Genomic DNA, 18435 nt, shown 5'->3' with positions numbered 1-18435 from the left:
GCACCTTGGGAGCCTTTAAGCATCTCCTGACCTCCCCCCCCGCCCCCACCACACACATATCTCAATCCCAGCAATAATTATTCCTCAAATTTCTGTATTTGAAAAAAAAAAAAAATTTCTGTATTTGGTTCTCTTTTCTTCCAACTTTCTTTGGTCACTAATATTTGTTCATTACAATTATCACATCTTTTAAGTTCTTTTTTTTTTAAGATTATTTATTTATTTATTTATTTATTTATTTATTTATTTATTTATTTTTGAGATATAGTGAGAGAGATAGAACAGGAGCAGTGGGGAGAGGGAGAAGCCCTCAGCAGGAAGCCCCACATGAGGCTTGATCCCAGATCCCAGGACCCAGGGATCATGACCGGAGTCAAAGGCAAGCTTAACCAGCTGAGCCACCCATGTGCTCCTATAGTTATTTCTTGATTTAGAGCTCCAACCCTATGTCTCTCTGAGCCTCAGGCTTTAATTTCCATTTGAGCATGAGTCACTTTCACATGGAGATCTCATTGAGTTTACCAAACTTAACATGTCTAAAACTGAATGTATCATATTCCCATAGGTTCTTTCTCAGTTGTGATGTTACCATTCTGATTACCCAGATGAAAAATCTCAGAGCTGTCTCTCACTCTTCTTCTCATATAATCTATAAACATGTCCTATTGGCCTTAATTTCTAAAAAATCTCTTAAATTCTTCTCCTTTTCATTTTGTTGGAAATATAATTTAGTTTAGTGGCTGAGAGCATGGGTGTTAAAGCCAAATCAACTGGGATGAAATCTGTTTTCCCCTACTACATAATGGTTATGAAACCTTAGAACAATGATTTGACTTCTCATCTGTCAAAACAGGAGTAATAACAACCTATCTTGGGGCAGCCCAGGTGGCTCAGTGGTTTAGTGCCGCCTTCGGCCCAGGGCCTGATCCTGAAGACCCGGGATCAAGTCCCACATCGGGCTCCCTGCATGGAGCCTGCTCCTCCCTCTGCCTGTTTCTGCCTCTCTCTCTCTCTCTCTCACTCATGAATAAATAAATAAAATCTTTAAAAAAAAATAACAACCTATCTTATACAATTGCTTGAGAATTAAATAAGTTAATAAATGTATAGCGATTATTAACAATACACTCACTTAACCTGTGTCCTCTTCCTAAACACCCAGCCAAACTGTTTCCCAGGTCCATTGCATCTAAGTGGGACCATGGAATGTCAACAGAAGTACGGTGTCACTTACAATAAAGGACGGCTAAAAGAAGATTACATTTCCTTTGCTCTCTCTTCTTTTCTGAGGCAACACTGGAAACAACACATAACAATGGTGAAGTTAGATGATGGAAAGATTCTGGATCACTGCAAAAGAGCTGCCCAGGTGAGCTACCCAACCACAAACTTCTGCAGTGAGTTTTGTGTGAAAGAAAAGTAAACTTTAAAACTTTTATTGTGTTAAACCATCAAGATTTGGGTTTTTTAAATTTTTATTTTATTTTATTTTGATTTGGGTTTTTTTTTAAATAGTTGCTAGTATTATTACTCCAAACAGCATATAAATATGACTGGAAACAATGTCACAAATAGTAAGCATTCAATAAATGATAGAGATTACTATTTCTACTATCATATATTAGCTTGAGTCCAAATCATCTTTTACTTAGATTATGAAAGGACCCCGTAAAATATCAACTCTTTCTGGCTTTACTGAGTAGTTCATTTATTTAGGATATATTGTACTATCCAAGTTTTTGTAAAAAAGTATTTGTTTTGCCCACTTATATTGTTGGTAAATTCCAGAATGATTATTGTCTAGAAGCAGCAAAAGACTATTATTTTGTGATATCCATAAAGAGAAAAACAATATATATTCCATTCCTTCTTTACTGACTCAAAGAAAAGTGTAAATGATGCCAGGACTTCTACATGTTCACAAATTGCAACTTGTTTCCCACCACCTGCATCTCAGCCTCCCACATGTAGATGTCAGGTTGACTTAGAATAAAATCCTGGCTCTCTCACATCCTCTCCTTCTTCCTGAGTCTCTCCATGTATAGGATATGCTTTTATGGCCAATTCTTTGTTGAAACAATATGTGCTTCCCTTGTTTCCATCAAGCCCTTAGTTTACACTTTTTAAGAGAATAGTCTTTTTTTAATATTTTCTTAATATTTATGGGACATATTTTAAATGCTATGAGTGTGCTTTTAGAGAGGTGACAGACAAAAAACGTTTGCAGGTGGGTGTCTGGGAATAAATCTAGATTTTTTTTTAAGATTTCATTTATTTGAGAGAGAGAGAGATAGTGAGAGAGAGCATGAGCGGGGGGCGGGGGGGGTGTAGGTGGGTGGAAGGGGTGGAGAGAGGAAGAAGCAGGCTCCCCACTGAGAAGGGAGCCTACCGCGGCTTGATTCCAGGATCCTAGGATCATGATCTGAGCTGAAGGCAGACGCTTAACTGACTGAGCCACCCAGGTGCCTCTAAATCTAGATTTTTTTATATTAATTATTACAACATACAATTCTACTTTTAGGAAGTGGAAGTCTTTTTGTTACAAACTGTGTTTTATTATTTTTTTTAAGATTTTATTTATTTATTCATGAGAGAGAGATATATATAGAGAGAGAAAGAGGCAGAGACACAGGCAGAGGAGAAGCAGGCTCCATGCAGGGAGCCTGACATGGGACTCAATCCCGGGTCTCCAGGATCACACCCCGGGCTGCAGGTGGTACTAAACCACTGGGCCACTGGGGCTGCCCCACTAAGTGTGTTTTAAAGCCAGACTTCATGCCTTTAAGTCTCACCCCCTCATCCAATCTGTTTTCTTTCTCTTCATCAATTCACCATCATATCTTATTCACTATTCCAACATTCGCTAGATGCTATCTTCTTCATCAAGTTTTTCCTTTGAAAAACAACAATATCCATAATAATAAACAATATAAATGAGTTTCCTGAGCATCTGGTATGCATCTCATTTGACCCTTACAATACCAATATGAGTTGGATTTAATTGTAATCATGTCTAACACGTAAGAAAAAGGAGGCTTTGAATAATGATGTTCCTTTTCTAGGGTCACACACCTAGTCAGAGCAGAGCAGGAGCGAATTACTTTCTGTGAAGAGCACAAACAGGTACAGCTTCAGATCTGAACTTAGCACCCGACTCTGCAGCCCAAGGGCATAAGCACCCGACAATACTGACAGCATTGTGGTATCTCTCTCTACCTATACCTAAGTATTTAATATACCTCCATGAAAACATTCACTATATTCTGCCTTATATAATAATTTTAAGCACTCCTTTGTGTTTTGTGAACTCTTTGAAGGCAGTGATGGTCGTACATAAATATTTGTTTGAACTGATAGGAAAGATACAGGGACATTCTTCTTTTAATATTTTAATTTTTATTGTATTATTTTTTTTAGAATTATGATACTGTTTGGTTTTTGTCATTGTTGTTGTTTGTTTTGTTTTCTAAGCAAACTCTATTCCCAGCACGGGGCTCCAACTCACTACTCAGAGATCAAGAGTCATATGCTCTACCAACTGAGCCAGCCAGGTGCCCCAGTGACATTCTTCTTTTAAATGTGTTGCTGTCTCTATTTCAGTGTGTCTTCATTGCCAAGGGAATAAAATTCTCAATTCTTTATATAATTGAAAGAGGAAGATGATTTCTTTGCCCTATCAGGTTGGTTTTACTCTTAGTGAAATAATCCATTGTACAAATTGCTTTTGTCTTGGTTATTCCATAAGGAGTCATTCTTCTAGTAGAGATTGTATCTTCTTTCTCTTTTATAACCACTTATATAGGCTAACTGAGTGTCCCTTCAATAAGACATGCTAACTGTGCAAGCACAACACAGAATATGGCAAGCACTTTAATGGTGGTGAAATGAAATACTCCACTATCAGTACGGAGAGACGTTGCAAGGATGAGAGAATATTACTCAGTGTCTTTCAATAGTGCAAGTACATATGCCCTGGAAGCCTATGACAAAAATTAATTTCAAGTCTTTTTTCTTAGGATAAATGTTTACATTTGTATAGGCCTTACATTCTTTATCTCCTCTTTTTCTCTAGAACTTTGTGAGGTAAGGTCGTTAATAACGTTATACATACGTTTTTGTTTTGTATATATCTTAGTCTGCTAACTCGGGCAGCTATAACAAAATACCACAAACGGGGTGGCTTATAAACAACAAAGATTTATATCTCTCGTTTCTGAATACTGAAAGTCCAGCATGGTCTAGTGAGGCCTTTTTCCTGGTTGCAGACTTTTCGTTGTATCCTCACATAGCAGAAGGGAGGAGCTAGGTCTCTGGAGTCTCTCCCTCTTTTTATCAACAGCATACGAGAGAATTTAATAATCTCTTTAGTTGTTTGAATGTGATATTTTCTTTTAACATCCCTGAATGCACTGAAGGATAGGAAGTAGGGAAACCAGCCTTTGCAGTACTAAAGCTGTATATTTGCAGCTGCTGTCCATTCTTCAGGAATTGGTTTATATATGCCAGAAGATCTGCTTGTAGCACAAATTGTTCCACAAACCATTGTAATAGCTTCCAAATAATTTGTTGATTTTTTGGCTGATGTGTGTGTGTTGTCTGACACAGCTGCCACTAGTCAAATGATACCCTCTTCGTGCCTCTACTGAATGGAGGAGCATATGTACTCCTCAATGGCTTCTCCATCAAACTGATAGTCATTGGATGATATATAGTCCATAGGTGGAAAAATGGTCCATAGTGTTGAATTATTTCTGTGTCATTTACCAGTGTATTGAAGGACATGATAAAGGATGTGAATCAATAGCCAGATGAAGAGATCCACAGGGCAAGGTATGGGGAAAGGGCACAGAGCTTCCATGCTCACTCCAGGCATGCCATTTCCCCCCCCACCTCCATGTGTTCACCAGACTGGAAGCTCCTAGGGTCTCTTATAAGGATACTAAATCAATTATGAAATACCTTCACTTTCAAGGTTAGGACTTCAACATATGAACGTTCAAATATTCAGATCATAGCAATACAACATATAAATGTAAGACATTATAGAAAGCTATTATACATCAAAATAGACAATATAAGCCATAATGTCATGCTTATTGTACAGGTGAAGAAACTGAAATTCATACAAACTATTACTTGGCAGAGGATTACACAGATAATTCAAGGCAAATCGAAGACTCCACCTCAAGTCTGATTTCAAATCTAGTAAAACCTTTCTATTTCATCTTGGCGCCCATGGCCAAGGCCTGTAACCTGGGTGTTTCTAAGCATCTGGAGGTAGTTTCATGACCTGAAGCAAGTTGCAACCTCTACAGAAATACAATTTAGGCCTGTTATATCACTAAGATGGGTCTGAGAGTTTGTAAGACTCAGATATATGGATCTGTATTTGTGAATCCCCTTCACACCCTGTTTCATTTTTTCATTGTCAATGCACACACTATAGAGTTCTCAACCTCAAAATTCTCTGGACACTGACATTTCCAACATTCAGCTTCAGGAGAAGGGATGTTTATGTAATTTCAAAGACTGGTGACAAACACAACACAACTTGCCCTTTCCACAGTCCTGATGTGTGAAATTCTATATTTAGGCTTTCTTTTTTCTTTGTAGCCTGATAATGGCAAATGCCCTTTGACACTTTAGGGTAGTGAATTTATAAGAAACATTCCTTAAAGCAGGTATGTACCAGGTGTAGAGAAAGTGTTAGGAAACAAATCAAGAGTATAGGAAGATTAACCGGTGAACCAAAAAGAGCAGATGGGGAAATTTTACAGCTTTGCTTACTATAATACATGGAATTGCATTCCCCTAAAAGATAAGGTTGAAGTCTAACCCAAGGCACTTATGAACGTGACCTTATTTGGAAATAGGGTCTTTACAGATGTAATCAAGTTAAGATGAAATCATACTGGATTGGGGTGGGCTTCAATGACTGGTGTCTTGATAAGAGAAAGGAGAGATACAGCTATAAAGACACAGAGGAGACACAGAGAAGAAACCATGTGAAGACAGAGGGAGATGTGTGACTGATGCAGCTAAATGCCAAGGAGTATTAGCGATTGTGGGAGCCCCTGGAAGCTAGGAAGAGGCAAAGATTCTTCCCTAGAGCCTTCAAAGGGAGCATGCCAATAACTTGATCTCTGGCTTCTGGCCGCCAGAACTGTGAGAGAATAACTTTCTGTTATTCTAAACCACCTAGTTTTGGTAACTGTTATGGCAGCCTCAGGAAACTAATATACCTGCTTCTTCCCACTCCATCCTCAATTTTATGTTTCTCCTGTGGGATAATTTTGAATTTGAAATTTGATTTAATTCCATTTTACTAAATAATGTTCTCTAATTTTTGTTCCTGGGGATCCCTGGGTGGCTCAGTGGTTTAGCGCCTGCCTTTGGCCCAAGGGCGATCCTGGAGTCCCTGGATCGAGTCCCACGTTGGGCTCCTGGCATGGAGCCTGCTTCTCCCTCTGCCTGGGTCTCTGCCTCTCTCTCTCTCTCTCTCTATCATAAATAAATAAATAAATCTTAAAAAAATTTTTATTTGTTCCCAAAATATGTCATGCAATCCTATCTCTCCATTCTTTCATCAATGGGCCATGCCATCCCCACTTCCCCACACCCCACACCCCTGCATGAAGCCTGTGAATGTTCACATCTGCCCCATAAAGAAGAAAACTACTCCCCTAACACTCTTTTGTCTAATGGAAATTTGCACTCTTTATACTCGTGTGAGTGGCAAAAATCATTTTACCTACACTATACATTCATCTGCAGAGACTCCCCCCAGACTCCCAGACCCAGCCAAATGGGTCTCTGTTCCTCCGCCAAGCACTGGAGAACCTTGTCATAGCCTCGGGGAGGGACGAAAGGGGGGGTGTAAAGGGGGGGGGGGCTGGGAGCAGCCTGAAAACAATGGCCAACTCTCAAGGGCAATCAAATGCCATAGCAACACCATAACACCACCTAGTTATTGCGAGATTATTAAGGTTTTAAGTTAAATTTACACAGTGGCCAGGGAACTCAGTGGTGGGATAATGAGCCTTGTAGTATCTACTTTAGCTCAAGGTTTCTTATTCTGGGAGCTAGTCTTTCCTTAAGTATCCCCAGCCCTTGCCTAACACAGTGCCTGGAACATGAAGAAGCCCCAAAGCTAGTGGATGGTGGTCACTGGGGTTCTCGTAGTGGCCCCTCCAGAAAGAAAGACAGAAAAACTCCCATCCGCTGGATTAGTTTTTCCTTCACGAGCTGCGACCCAAAAGTAGCGCTACCGCCGCTGCATGACTCTATCCGCGGCGATTATCCTAAAGGCCTGACAACACCCTGCGGATGAATGTTCTGAAGAACTGTCACGAGCAGGAAGGCGATTGAGGACCTCGCAGAAGGTCTTAAAGATGTTCGGGATCCACCGGACACAAGTCGGTTAGGATGCAGCAGTCCCGCTTCAGCCTGCGGAGAGGTTTCAGGGTAAACGAGACGGCTCCGAGGCGTCCATACACGAGATCCACTTCCCCGCGCCGCACGCCGGGCTCCAGGCCGCGCCGGCATCGCCTCCAGATGCTCGGGCCTGCCCGGGGCCCCGGACCCGCCCGCCCCTGCCCTCGGGGCTCCGCGGGGCGCCCACGCGTCCGGCCGCCCCCCGGCCTGCGCCCCTCGGCGGCCGGGAGGGGCGGGAGCCGGGCGGGGCGGGGCGGCGAGGCCGGGCGGGGCGCGCGGGGCGCGCGGGGCGGGGGGCGCACGGCGGCCCCCAGCAGCGCGGGCTTCCCCCGCCCCCGGCGGCGACCCCACCTCCCGCCCCCGCTGCGTGCGCGCCGGTGTCCGTCGGTCTGTCTTCTCTCTCGACGTCAGTGGGAATTTCCAGCCAGGAAGTGAGAGAGTGAGCGAGAGAGGCCGAGAGAGAAGTGCACCCGCGAGCCGGGGCAGGAAGAGGAGGTTTCGCCACCGGCGCGGCCGGCGACGCGCTGACAGCTTCCCCTGCCCTTCCCGTCGGTCGGGCCTCCTCCTCCTCCTCCTCCGCCGCCGCCGCCGCCGCCGCCGCCCCAAGCCCCGCGCCCCAAGCCCCGCCGCCGCCGCCGCCGCCGCCCCTGCTCCGACAGCGCCCGGCGCAGCCCAGGCCGGAGCCGCCGCGGCCCGGCCACCGCGCGCCCTGCGCCTCCCTCGGCCCGCGCTGCGGACATGGCGCGGCGCTGAGCGGCCCGGCCCGGCCCGGCCCGGAGACACCGCCCGCCCGCCCGCCCGCCCGCCAGCCCCGGCCGCCGCTCCTGCCTTCGCCCGCCCGCAGGCCCGCGCCGGCCCGGAGGGGAGCCCGCAGGGGAGCCCGCAGGCGCGGGGAGGCCGAGCGCGGACTCGCCGCCAGGGTAAGCCGAACTCGGGCCAGCGGGGGCCCCGCCGGGGACGTGTGGCCCGCGTCCCGCCACCTCCCGCCCCGCACCCCCTGCGCTGCTCGGACTTCCTCATTCCCGCGCTGGCCGCGGGGCTGGAGCCGACGCGGGACCCGGGTGACCGCGCTGGAGAGGCGCGGGGGACCGGCCCGGGGCAGAGGCGCGCCGCGACCCGGGACCCCGGGACCCCGGGACCCCGGGCCGCGGCCGCCCTCCCCGCCCTCCCCGCCCGCGTCCCAGCGCCCGCCGGCAGCGGGAACCCGAGGGGAACGCTCGCATTTGCAAACTTTTTAATTTTTTTTAAGGTTCGCCCCCACCTCCACCCGCTCCCGCCGGGTGGCCGGAGGGTGTCGAGGTGCGCTTCGGAGAGGGGAAGGTGGTTGGTGCAGTGCTGAACCAGATTTCACCTAAGGGCGGTCCATGAAATGAAAGCAGAAGTGTGTGTCAGTCCTCTGGACTGGGAAAGCCCTCCCAGCCCCCCCGGTTGGAGAGAACAGCCTCATTCCTTCATCTCCCACTTCAAAAAGAAGCCCCCACTTCACTCACACACACACACACACACACACACACACACACACGCGCGCACACGCTGACCAGCCAGGACGGACTATATTCACCTACTAGAGGATCTGTATCTTCGTTTTCAAAAACCAAGGAGGGCCTGGTACTGATCCTACACAGCCTGGCATTTGAGAAAAGAAACGATCTACTTAGAGCACTTTTTAAACACTGATTATGTAAAACACTGGGACTGCACGTCAACGCCACGATGTATCATGCATGACCTCTAAAACAAAAACAATGCGATAGACAAAGACTATTTTAAATACAAGTTTTCTTATGGTCTTTAAAAATAGATACCAGTGTAGAAGTTCGCCCTGATTTATTTATTGGCCTGTTCTGAAATCTGAATGGGACTTGATGATACAGTGCTTAATTAGGTTTAAGACCTTTTCATGGACTTTGCCAAGTAAGGTTTTTCAGCATTGCAGCTTATTAAATGACTATATTTAACTTAAAGGCTTTGTTATAAGGCCCATAATCGGGGAAAATGACTATAGTATTACTAAAACCTTTAATAAACTCTGGAGTACAAATGTTCTATAAACTGATGGTCTTTGGTAAACAGCGAAGTTTGGGATCAAGAGGCTCAGTGCTTGTTTTTCTAGCAAACATCTCAGCAGAATATTTTTGAGTAGTTTAAATTGCATAGCGTTTGTTAAAACTCAAAGGGAGTCTTGATTAACCCGAAGTTCTTAGCTGAAGTATGTTGTTTTCCTAATTTTAATATTGTGCTTTCTAGAGATAAACCAGTTTACTGTTTGATGCACTAAAGAAATGTAAATAAAGTATTTTTTGAGCTTATGAGCTTGGGAAGACAGGAGATACAGAGATTTGTTTCCTGTAGCATTTTACGTTTATCATGTAATTAAGTTGCTAAGGGGAGTTGAACATGTAAGTGGAAACATGAAATCTCCTGAAATTATTCATCCATATTGATATACCTGCAACTCTCAATGCCCTCTGGAGCTTGTTTAGATAAAATGTCTTCCTGGGCCACAGCCTTCTGGACAAATGTGAACACAAAGAAAGGCTCATTATGTGTAGATTTAATGCTGGCACTGAAATACTGTTTGCTGTGGATAGTAAATCACTTCCAATCTGTTTGAAAGACTTTTTAAGGGAAATGTAATCCAGTTAGGTGTTGGTGGGTTTAAAATTATGGTTTGAAAGTCTGTTATCTTTATTTTCAGATTTCGACTTGATCTTATGTTCTGCAGCTGGCATTCAGATGGGCTGAATAAACACCTTGTTTTTCAAACCCAGTTAGTAAATACTGGAGTATACATACAAAAATAGTCGTTCCCCTTTGTAAGCACTACTTTGATCTTTGCACTTCCTTCTTATTTCTACCTCTTAAACAAGTTCATCTGAGATGACTGAGTTGCCGTTGGTAAAAAAAAAAAAGCTCAGTCTGAAATAGGCAGAATGTTAGATTTGTGATCATATTCCTCCTATTTCCCTTGTCCTGTTCTTGGAACAAACTGAAGCTAGTTTAAGAAACTAATTCTTAGGCAGGTTGTTTTTATTACTGCTTTCGGACTTCCAGATAATTGATGAAGTAAGCTACTAGCTTGCCTTTCAGGGATTGCTCACTGTGGTAAGATAGAAGGTCTAGATAAAGAATTGGCAGCTGCAGGAATCTTGGACTATCATTCAATCAGCAAGATTTTTTTTTTTTTTTTTTTTTTTTACCTAATTTATGAGAGGTATTCCCCTGTTCAGAAGAGGTGAAAGTTCTGGCTTCTGAGGGGGGAAGTGGTTACTTCATAACCTTCAATTAGTTTGAACTTGGAAGAAGTAATAACAGTATTGACATTTTAAAATAATAAGTTAAAAAATATGACTTTCCAGATGGATTCTTGATAAAGTAGTGAAAATACCTTTTTCTTCTGAGAACATGTTAGTAGATATGCTCTTCTGAGCACAGAGATGACTGCAGTAGAATGTGTATCTGGAAATGCAGAGTAGTTTAACCAATAGAGTAAATATTGAGATTATGCTATTCTAGTCTACAGATTGAACAGGAATCATATTATCAGGAATGGATGTATAAGAGTCAATGGCTATGCAAATTAGTAGGGAGATTGTTTGTTTTATTGGTTTTCTGTTTATTGTATGAATCATATAAGGTGGCCTGATTGTTAACATTGTAAGAACAGAAGGAAGAGGAGGAGGAAAAGAATTTTAGTGTCATAGGACACTTTAAAATGTCTTACTCATAGATCTACATTTATGTCTGATTAGAGTTAATTGACAACTGCTTCTTGATGACCAGTAAACTACACTTCAGTGTAGAAGCAGTTTGTGCTGCTTTCTGGGAATTAATTCTCGTTTGCATTCTTGCACCTCCCACAAATCCTGAACTCCACTGTAGTGTTCTTAGAGGTGAGCAGCTAAACCGTCAGAAGCACATATACCCCTATGAGTTGACCCTGTCATTTCTAGGAGGACCTTGAGGATTTTCAAGAACTAGAAGCATTCAGCCTTAGGAAGGAATGTTTAGACTTGTGACACAGTCCTACAAGTTAGTTTGGCTCCTTGACTTTTTTTTTTTTTTTAAACAATAAAGATTAATGTTTCAAGCCATACAATTTGGTAGAGTTAGTAGAGTAACATAACTGAGACTGTTTGTGATATTTCATTCATGAGTCTCTAGTGTCTCACTATTGGAAAAAAAAAATAGCATTCTTCTCATGATGATAAACTTGCTTTGTACCTTTGGTCTCTGCTATATTTGAGAGAGTGTTCCTGGGTACAAATTACAGAGCTGTCTTTTATATTTTGGTTGAGGTTGACAGACCTACCCTTGAAAATCAACTAATAGTTTAGAAATAAGTTGTGAAATAATATTTTATTGCTTCACTACAGATAATTTAAAGCCTAACAGTTTTATTTTATTTTTTTAAAGATTTTATTTATTTATTCATGAGAGACACACACAGAGAGAGAGAGAGAGAGAGAGAGAAAGGCAGAGACACAGGCAGAGAGGGAAGCAGGCTCCATGCAGGGAGCCTGACTTGGGACTCCATCCTGCGACTCCAGGATCAGGCGGTGGGCTGAACGCGGTGCTAAACTGCTGAGCCACCTGGGCTGCCCAGGCCTAACAGTTTTACATAAAAGTAGTATAAGATGTCATTTGTTAAAGATTACAGAATCTTTAAGAGTAGATTATGAATTAAAATATTTAATTTAGAGTGTTAATTATAAAAATATCATTGCATTATAAATCTTAAAAAGAAATCAATTAATTATTTTCCTTATTTTTCTGTAACTCATAGATTTAATTATCAGTAGTACAGGTTTCATGAACTGCTTTAATTTGCTGCCTATTTTTGAAGTTAGAATAATGAAATGGATTACAAATTGGCTTATTACTTTATATTTCACCATTAGGCCAAAAATCTTACAACCGGCTTTTATTCTGACCCATACTTTCAATAGATACTCAAGTTCTTTAAATGGTGAAAAAAGATTCTGACTAGTAGAGCTTTAAAGAAGAATATAAAGACTATATGGCCTATTCTAATTATTTTTTAAGATAATAGAAAGGAGAAGAAAAGAACTATCTGAAAGAATAAAAATCCTATAGTTCCAGCCAAAAAGAGATCATATCTAATTTACACTGACAAAGAAATATCTGACATTCAGCATTGTATTTGTTGGTACCTAGTAGGTCATCAATAACTATTTTTTGAGTGAAGGAATGGCATAAGTTTTCTTTGTTCAAAAATAAGACAGCTGTTTTCTGCAAGGAACAAAAATTACACTATTTTGCCTTGCCTTTAGGGAAGAAAGAAACCAAAATCTAGTTATGGCTTCCTAGATATTATATTCTTATCTAAAGATTACTTGAAGTTTACTAGAACAAGGAGCTTAATAAAAAGTACCCAGTGCCTTTCAAAAGGAAAGCATTTCATTCTGAAAGGGAGTTTATGAACTGGAAAAGAAAATAGCTTTTAGTTTCCAGGTTTTAGAGGCACTTATGAAGCAGGGTAATAAAGTAATTTAAATGATAAAAGGTGCCTAAGCAAGTAAATAAATTTGACTTTTTTGGCTACTCTAGAATTTCTCCATTGAAACTGTAATTTCAACATTAGTATCTAAAAAAGGAAACAATGCTACATGCACTTCTTTGTAATCCAAAGCTTTGTTAAAGCCTATCTAAATTAATCAATTAAAAAGTAAAAACAAAATAAGTTAAGCCATCCAGAATTAAATACTTACCACCTATAAAAAACTGAGGGGAAATAGTTACTAGCAGGAAATCTTAGGAAGAAGCAGGCAGTTAGTAAGGTTTATTGTATTTTCCACTTTCATACTTTAGTGATTTTGCAATACCCAGGACCTCCTCATGTCAGGGTTTGGCTGATTATTTTTCACTCGTAGCATTTTCAGAAAACTGTCCTTAAAACTCTAAATCTAACCATGTATTGTCTGTGGACACAATTTATGAAATCTACCATCCAGACCAGAAAAGAATACAATGCCAGCACTCCCAGTCCTGGTGTCCTGACCCCAGGGAGAGTTAGAACCATTTTATTGGAAATTGCTGATTTTGGTCCACTGTGTTTTGCTGCCCACCTAATTCTGGTTCTGACACTCACCTGTCTTTGAATCACTTACCAACATACTTTCAGGTTTTAAAAATTAAATTTAAAAGTTGTTTACAAATATTTATATGTGTAATCATTTTTATTGTTGCCAACAAACTGCAAAAGAAACTAAATGTTTACTTATATGTAAGTCCACTGTAAAGCTGTTATTGTTGAAAACTACTCCCAGCAGCAATTTGTAAGTTAAAATAATAAAATAATCCAACTACCTTGCCTGAAGTTTCCCTGCAAGAAGTTGCAGAGAAGGATACATTCTGCTGTGTTCCATTACATAATCAGCTCAGTCTACAGCTCCTAGGCATAAAGAGAAGCATAAACAAAAACACAAAACTAATGTCCTTAGGTTTACTGTATTAGTCAAAAATCTATGGACAATTCATATATTCCATCCTGAAAAATAAAGCTCTGGATTTTTCTTAGGTTTAAGGCTTTTGATATGAGTATTTGTAGGCAAGTGTCTTTTTTCTAACTTCAACTAAAAAAATACAAAACCTGCATAAAGTTAAACACACCTCTATAGAAAGCATTTAACATTTAAAAACATTCAGTTGCTATAATGAATTTTGTCAATATAGCAGTCATTTAAAAAACTTGTTGTTATTGTTTATCATGTGATTTGGACTGAACATATTACACTTTATTTCAATGTCAGGACATATCTCTCCCTCCAGAAGTCAGTTTTTATCTCCAGAAATCAATTCTAACATATATCAAGCATGAAAGAAGAAAAAAATGATGACGGACTCCCTAATCAGTCTACCTGCCTATTGGTCCTGTGTCCACACCTGCAATTCATTCAAATAGTGAGAAGAAGTTACTTGATTGTCTTAGAAAATATGCCTTCCAAGACAAGAATTTTAGGAATGGAGAGAATGACTATTTTTTTAATGTTTTAACTTGAATTCCTCAAATCTTATTGATAGTTGAAGAATTTGTCTGCTAGTTCTTAATTATAAGGTTTTTTTTTAGGATTTAAGCATTTATTGGTGTTTGATCATTAAGACCTGGTTTATAAACTTCAGTATTTTTTTTTCTTTTAAATAGGGGCTAGGTATAGTGGTGAGGTGAAAGGAAAAGAATCCCTTACAATTTATAGCATTTTGTGTAATGCTCTCTCAATAATATAAGCATTTTCATGGCTTAGAAAGTTAAAGGTAATACAAAAAGGTTGGAAGGAGTATGAATGGCTGTTTATACAGAGGAAATTTAGAGTAGGAAGAAACATGAAGAAGATAAAGAATAAAAATTAAACTAGATTTAAAAAAAATAAACTGGATGTTTTCAGTTCTGTTGGATATTCAGAGAAGTACTTGAGGGAATACACAAAACCATTGGTTTATATAAAATTAAAATTTAATATAGAATCTAGGCAGTCAAAAAGAATATATAAATATATATATATATATATATTTTTTTTTTTTTAATGGAGGGGGTGTGCAGTGGGGCAAAGGGAGAGAGAGAGGGCATCTTAAGCAGGCTCCATGTCCAGTACGGAGCTTGATGCAGGGCTGGATCTCACAACCCGGAGATCATGACCTGAGCCAAAATCAAGAGTCAGATGCTTAAGCAGCTGAGCCACCCAGGTGCCTAGAAAAGATTATTTTATAAAATGTATTCACACTGCTGATTTCAAGCGAACCAGGAAGCCTAGGAAAATACTTTTTGTTGGAGATGGATAAAATGAACCAAAACCAGAGCGAATCCCATACTATATTATTTAATTCATTCATTATGAAGTTAACATATAGTAAGGTATGTAAGTTAAGTATTTGTGTGTATGTGTGTGTTTTAAACCTATAAGTCTCAAAGATTTGGTCACAATCAAGGATAATGAAAGCATAGGTAAGGACTTAGTGGGAGTGTTCTCTATAAAATTAGATCTTGAACTTTATTACTGACTTGAATATGAACAAGAAAAATAACCTAGAAAATGAATCAGAATTCCAGAGAAAAGAATAAATTCTCTGTACCATGGATGAGAAGGAGAGGCCATAATGAAAAGAGAGATTGAAAAAGAACATTTTTATAGGCATTCATCTGCGGATTATCCTATTTTTGATTAATTGAAAACAATGGTTATTTCCCCTTCATTCCTAAAATATTTTAGAAATCAGTTGTGATTAAGGAAACCTCAGTACACCTGGTAAATTTAAAAGCATGTGTTTAACAATTAAATGTATTTCCTTGCTCTCATGTCATGATATAGCATTCATTTGATAAAATATCTTTATGGTTTCTCTTCATGTCTTTACCCAATTTCCCATTTTAGTCATTTAAATGAATTTAACAAGCACATCTTAGAACATCTTAATAGTTCCTATTTTGAAACATTACCTAAACAATAATTTATGCTCAAGTTCTTTTGAACTTGATAGTCAGGGAAAGTATCCCATTTCTCTTAGAAAGTCTACTGTAATAGCCAAATAGGAATTAGAAAGGTAGTCCAGTCCTGTGTTGAAAAAGATGGATGATTTGGGGGGCAGTTGTGCTATATTTACTAAATATTTGTTAAACTGAAGGAACCCGGTCATTCAAGGCAAGCCACAGAAAATAATTTTATTGCTGAGCCACTTAAATATCTTCATATAGATATCCCCATCAGTATGTCAGTATCAAATTTAGCGTCATCCTCATTTACCAAATTGCAACCTCCCAGCCCAACACACACATTAAGAAATGAAGTTTTTAGGAACACCTGGATGGCTCAGTGGTTGAGCATCTGCCTTTGGCTCAGGTGGTGATCCTGGATTGAGTCTCGCATCAGGCTCCCCACAGGGAGCCTGCCTCTCCCTCTGCCTATGTCTCTGCCTGTCTCTGTGTCTCTCATGAATAAATAAATAAAATCTTAAAAAGAAAAAAAGAAATGCAGATGTTAGCCCACTGTGATCCATTCAGTAGTTTCCTAATGCCAGAAATCTAGGAAACTATTCTTCATGCATACTCACTTATCTCCTCCAATCATCAAGTTCTGTTAATTCAGCCTCTTCCTCATACCCAGAATCCATCCCTTCCTCGCTGAATTTATAACTTTCATTTTTGCATTGTCTCCTGATTCATTCATTATCTCCTTCTATTCCATCTTTCATTCCAGCATAAAGGTCAGCTTTCTAAAGTACAAGTCTGATCATGTCATAATCTTTATATATTTTTTTAAGATTTTATTTATTTATTCATAAGAGACACAGAGAGAGAGAGGCAGAAACACAGGCAGAGGGAGAAGCAGGCTCCATGCAGGGAGCCCGATGTGGGACTTGATCCCCGGTCTCCAGGATCACACCCCGGGCTGCAGGTGGCGGCTAAACCCACTGTGCCACCGGGGCTGCCCCTGTCATAATCTTTATATTTCTGAAATGAATCTCTTGTTGTCTTCACAAGCTGATTCTGCACAGCTCACCTCCCACTCTTGCTCTTCACCAATCCCCTATTTCTCAAATCATCCACATCAATTTTCATTTCCTTATCCATTATGTTTTCTCATTTTCAATGCCTCTGCATACACATTCCCTATGTGAGGAGTGTCCTTTCCTCCCTAGCCAACTACTCAACCTTCAGAGGTGGTTCAGACATCCTTTCTCTCTCTCTTCTATCCATTCTCCCTGACGTCTCCATGAAGAGTTATGTGCCCCCCAATCCGTGTTCTCTTGACTTCTTATGTTTTCGAGACAGAAAATATCTTGAGGGCAGGTATTTCATCTTACTTTTTCTTTGCATAGCACCCGGTAAGTTTGCTAAATGAGTAAGTAAATAACTAGATGGAATGTCAGCAGATATTGACTAGGTAGCTATTGATTAAGCTCTGTGGCTCTGGGCAAACTAACTTCTCTGGGTCTCATTTTCTCTGTGTATAAAAATGAAAGGGTTAGACTAAACCATCTAGTTCTAAAATTATTTGTTTCTTTGATAGAGTAGTAGTATTTGGAAGACTTGAGATTTTCTTGCTTTATTGAGACAGGTCACGTTAAGAAAAATGTATGTGGGAAGGTACAAAGACAATTTTTGTCATTATGATAATATAAGGAACTGTTCATTTTGGGGTTATTAGTTATCATTTATGGTCTCAGTCTAGTTTCTTTCTGGCTTCAGGTGTTTCTGGGGTTGCATCTTTTGCTTAATAATTAATCTCTGCTATGAACTTACATTCATATTTCTCCAAAGAAATTGAAGACAAGCTGGATACAGAAATTGAATATAAAATTCAGTATTTTAACTCTAAATGGGTTCAACTTCTCATTCATTATAGCTATAGTTAGAGGAGGAAAAAAGGAAAATGATGGTATTGTGAGTTCAGTGTGTCAGAACAAGAACATAATGTCTAAAATAGACAAATGAAGAAAAAAGACATAAACATAGTATTTGGAAATATGAAACAACACCCAGGAAAACCAAAAAGAGAGTTAAAAGTGTTAAAAAGTTAGTCACTCTGAAAAGCAGGATTGGAGATGAGAGGTAAGGTAGGGGAATCTTTGCTTTCTTATAGGAGATCGTCTATGTTTGCATAGTAGGATTTCTTTTTTAGCCGTTGTTCATTTGAATATATGTTGGGTCCTTTACATGTGCCAGGTACTAGACATTGGAAAACTGAACAAGACAGAAATCCATAATTTCGCAGAGCTTAGATCATGTCATGTTTTCAGTTTTAAAATTTTTCTGTTTACATTAGCCTTTTTTAAATTGAAGAATCACATAAGTAAAAGATTGCATTAATCATAAGACTACAGCTTTAATGATTTACCTCAAAGTGAATCTTAGGTGGTGCTCTAGAAAGAATGTTACCAGTACCCTGAAAAACCTATTTCTGTCCCTTCATGTTCAGGACCGTCTACCCTACTTCACTGTCATATAAAAGGTTTCACTGGGGGTGCCCAGGTGGCTCAGCCATT

General features: G+C 40.3%; 1 protein-coding gene and 1 long non-coding RNA gene across 2 annotated transcripts in view; one reads left to right on the top strand and one right to left on the bottom strand.

The window, feature by feature from the left end:
* The window catches only part of LOC119867194, a 32554-nt gene extending 23412 nt beyond the window's left edge, over positions 1 to 9142 (bottom strand). Inside the window, exon 1 of the long non-coding RNA XR_005382744.1 lies at positions 9000 to 9142. This is a non-coding gene — a long non-coding RNA (uncharacterized LOC119867194). The remainder of the gene's footprint in view (positions 1 to 8999) is intronic.
* NFKB1 (nuclear factor kappa B subunit 1) overlaps positions 8312 to 18435 on the top strand; it is a 118648-nt gene continuing 108524 nt past the window's right edge. Inside the window, 1 exon segment of the mRNA NM_001003344.1 lies at positions 8312 to 8354. The gene's annotated coding sequence lies outside the window, so the exon portion shown is untranslated.

This window comes from Canis lupus, chromosome 32, assembly GCF_011100685.1.
Source record: "Canis lupus familiaris isolate Mischka breed German Shepherd chromosome 32, alternate assembly UU_Cfam_GSD_1.0, whole genome shotgun sequence".
In the NCBI taxonomy this organism is placed as follows: domain Eukaryota; kingdom Metazoa; phylum Chordata; class Mammalia; order Carnivora; family Canidae; genus Canis; species Canis lupus.
Note: the sequence above shows the minus strand (reverse complement) of the source record. Positions and strands in the feature narration are given on the sequence as shown.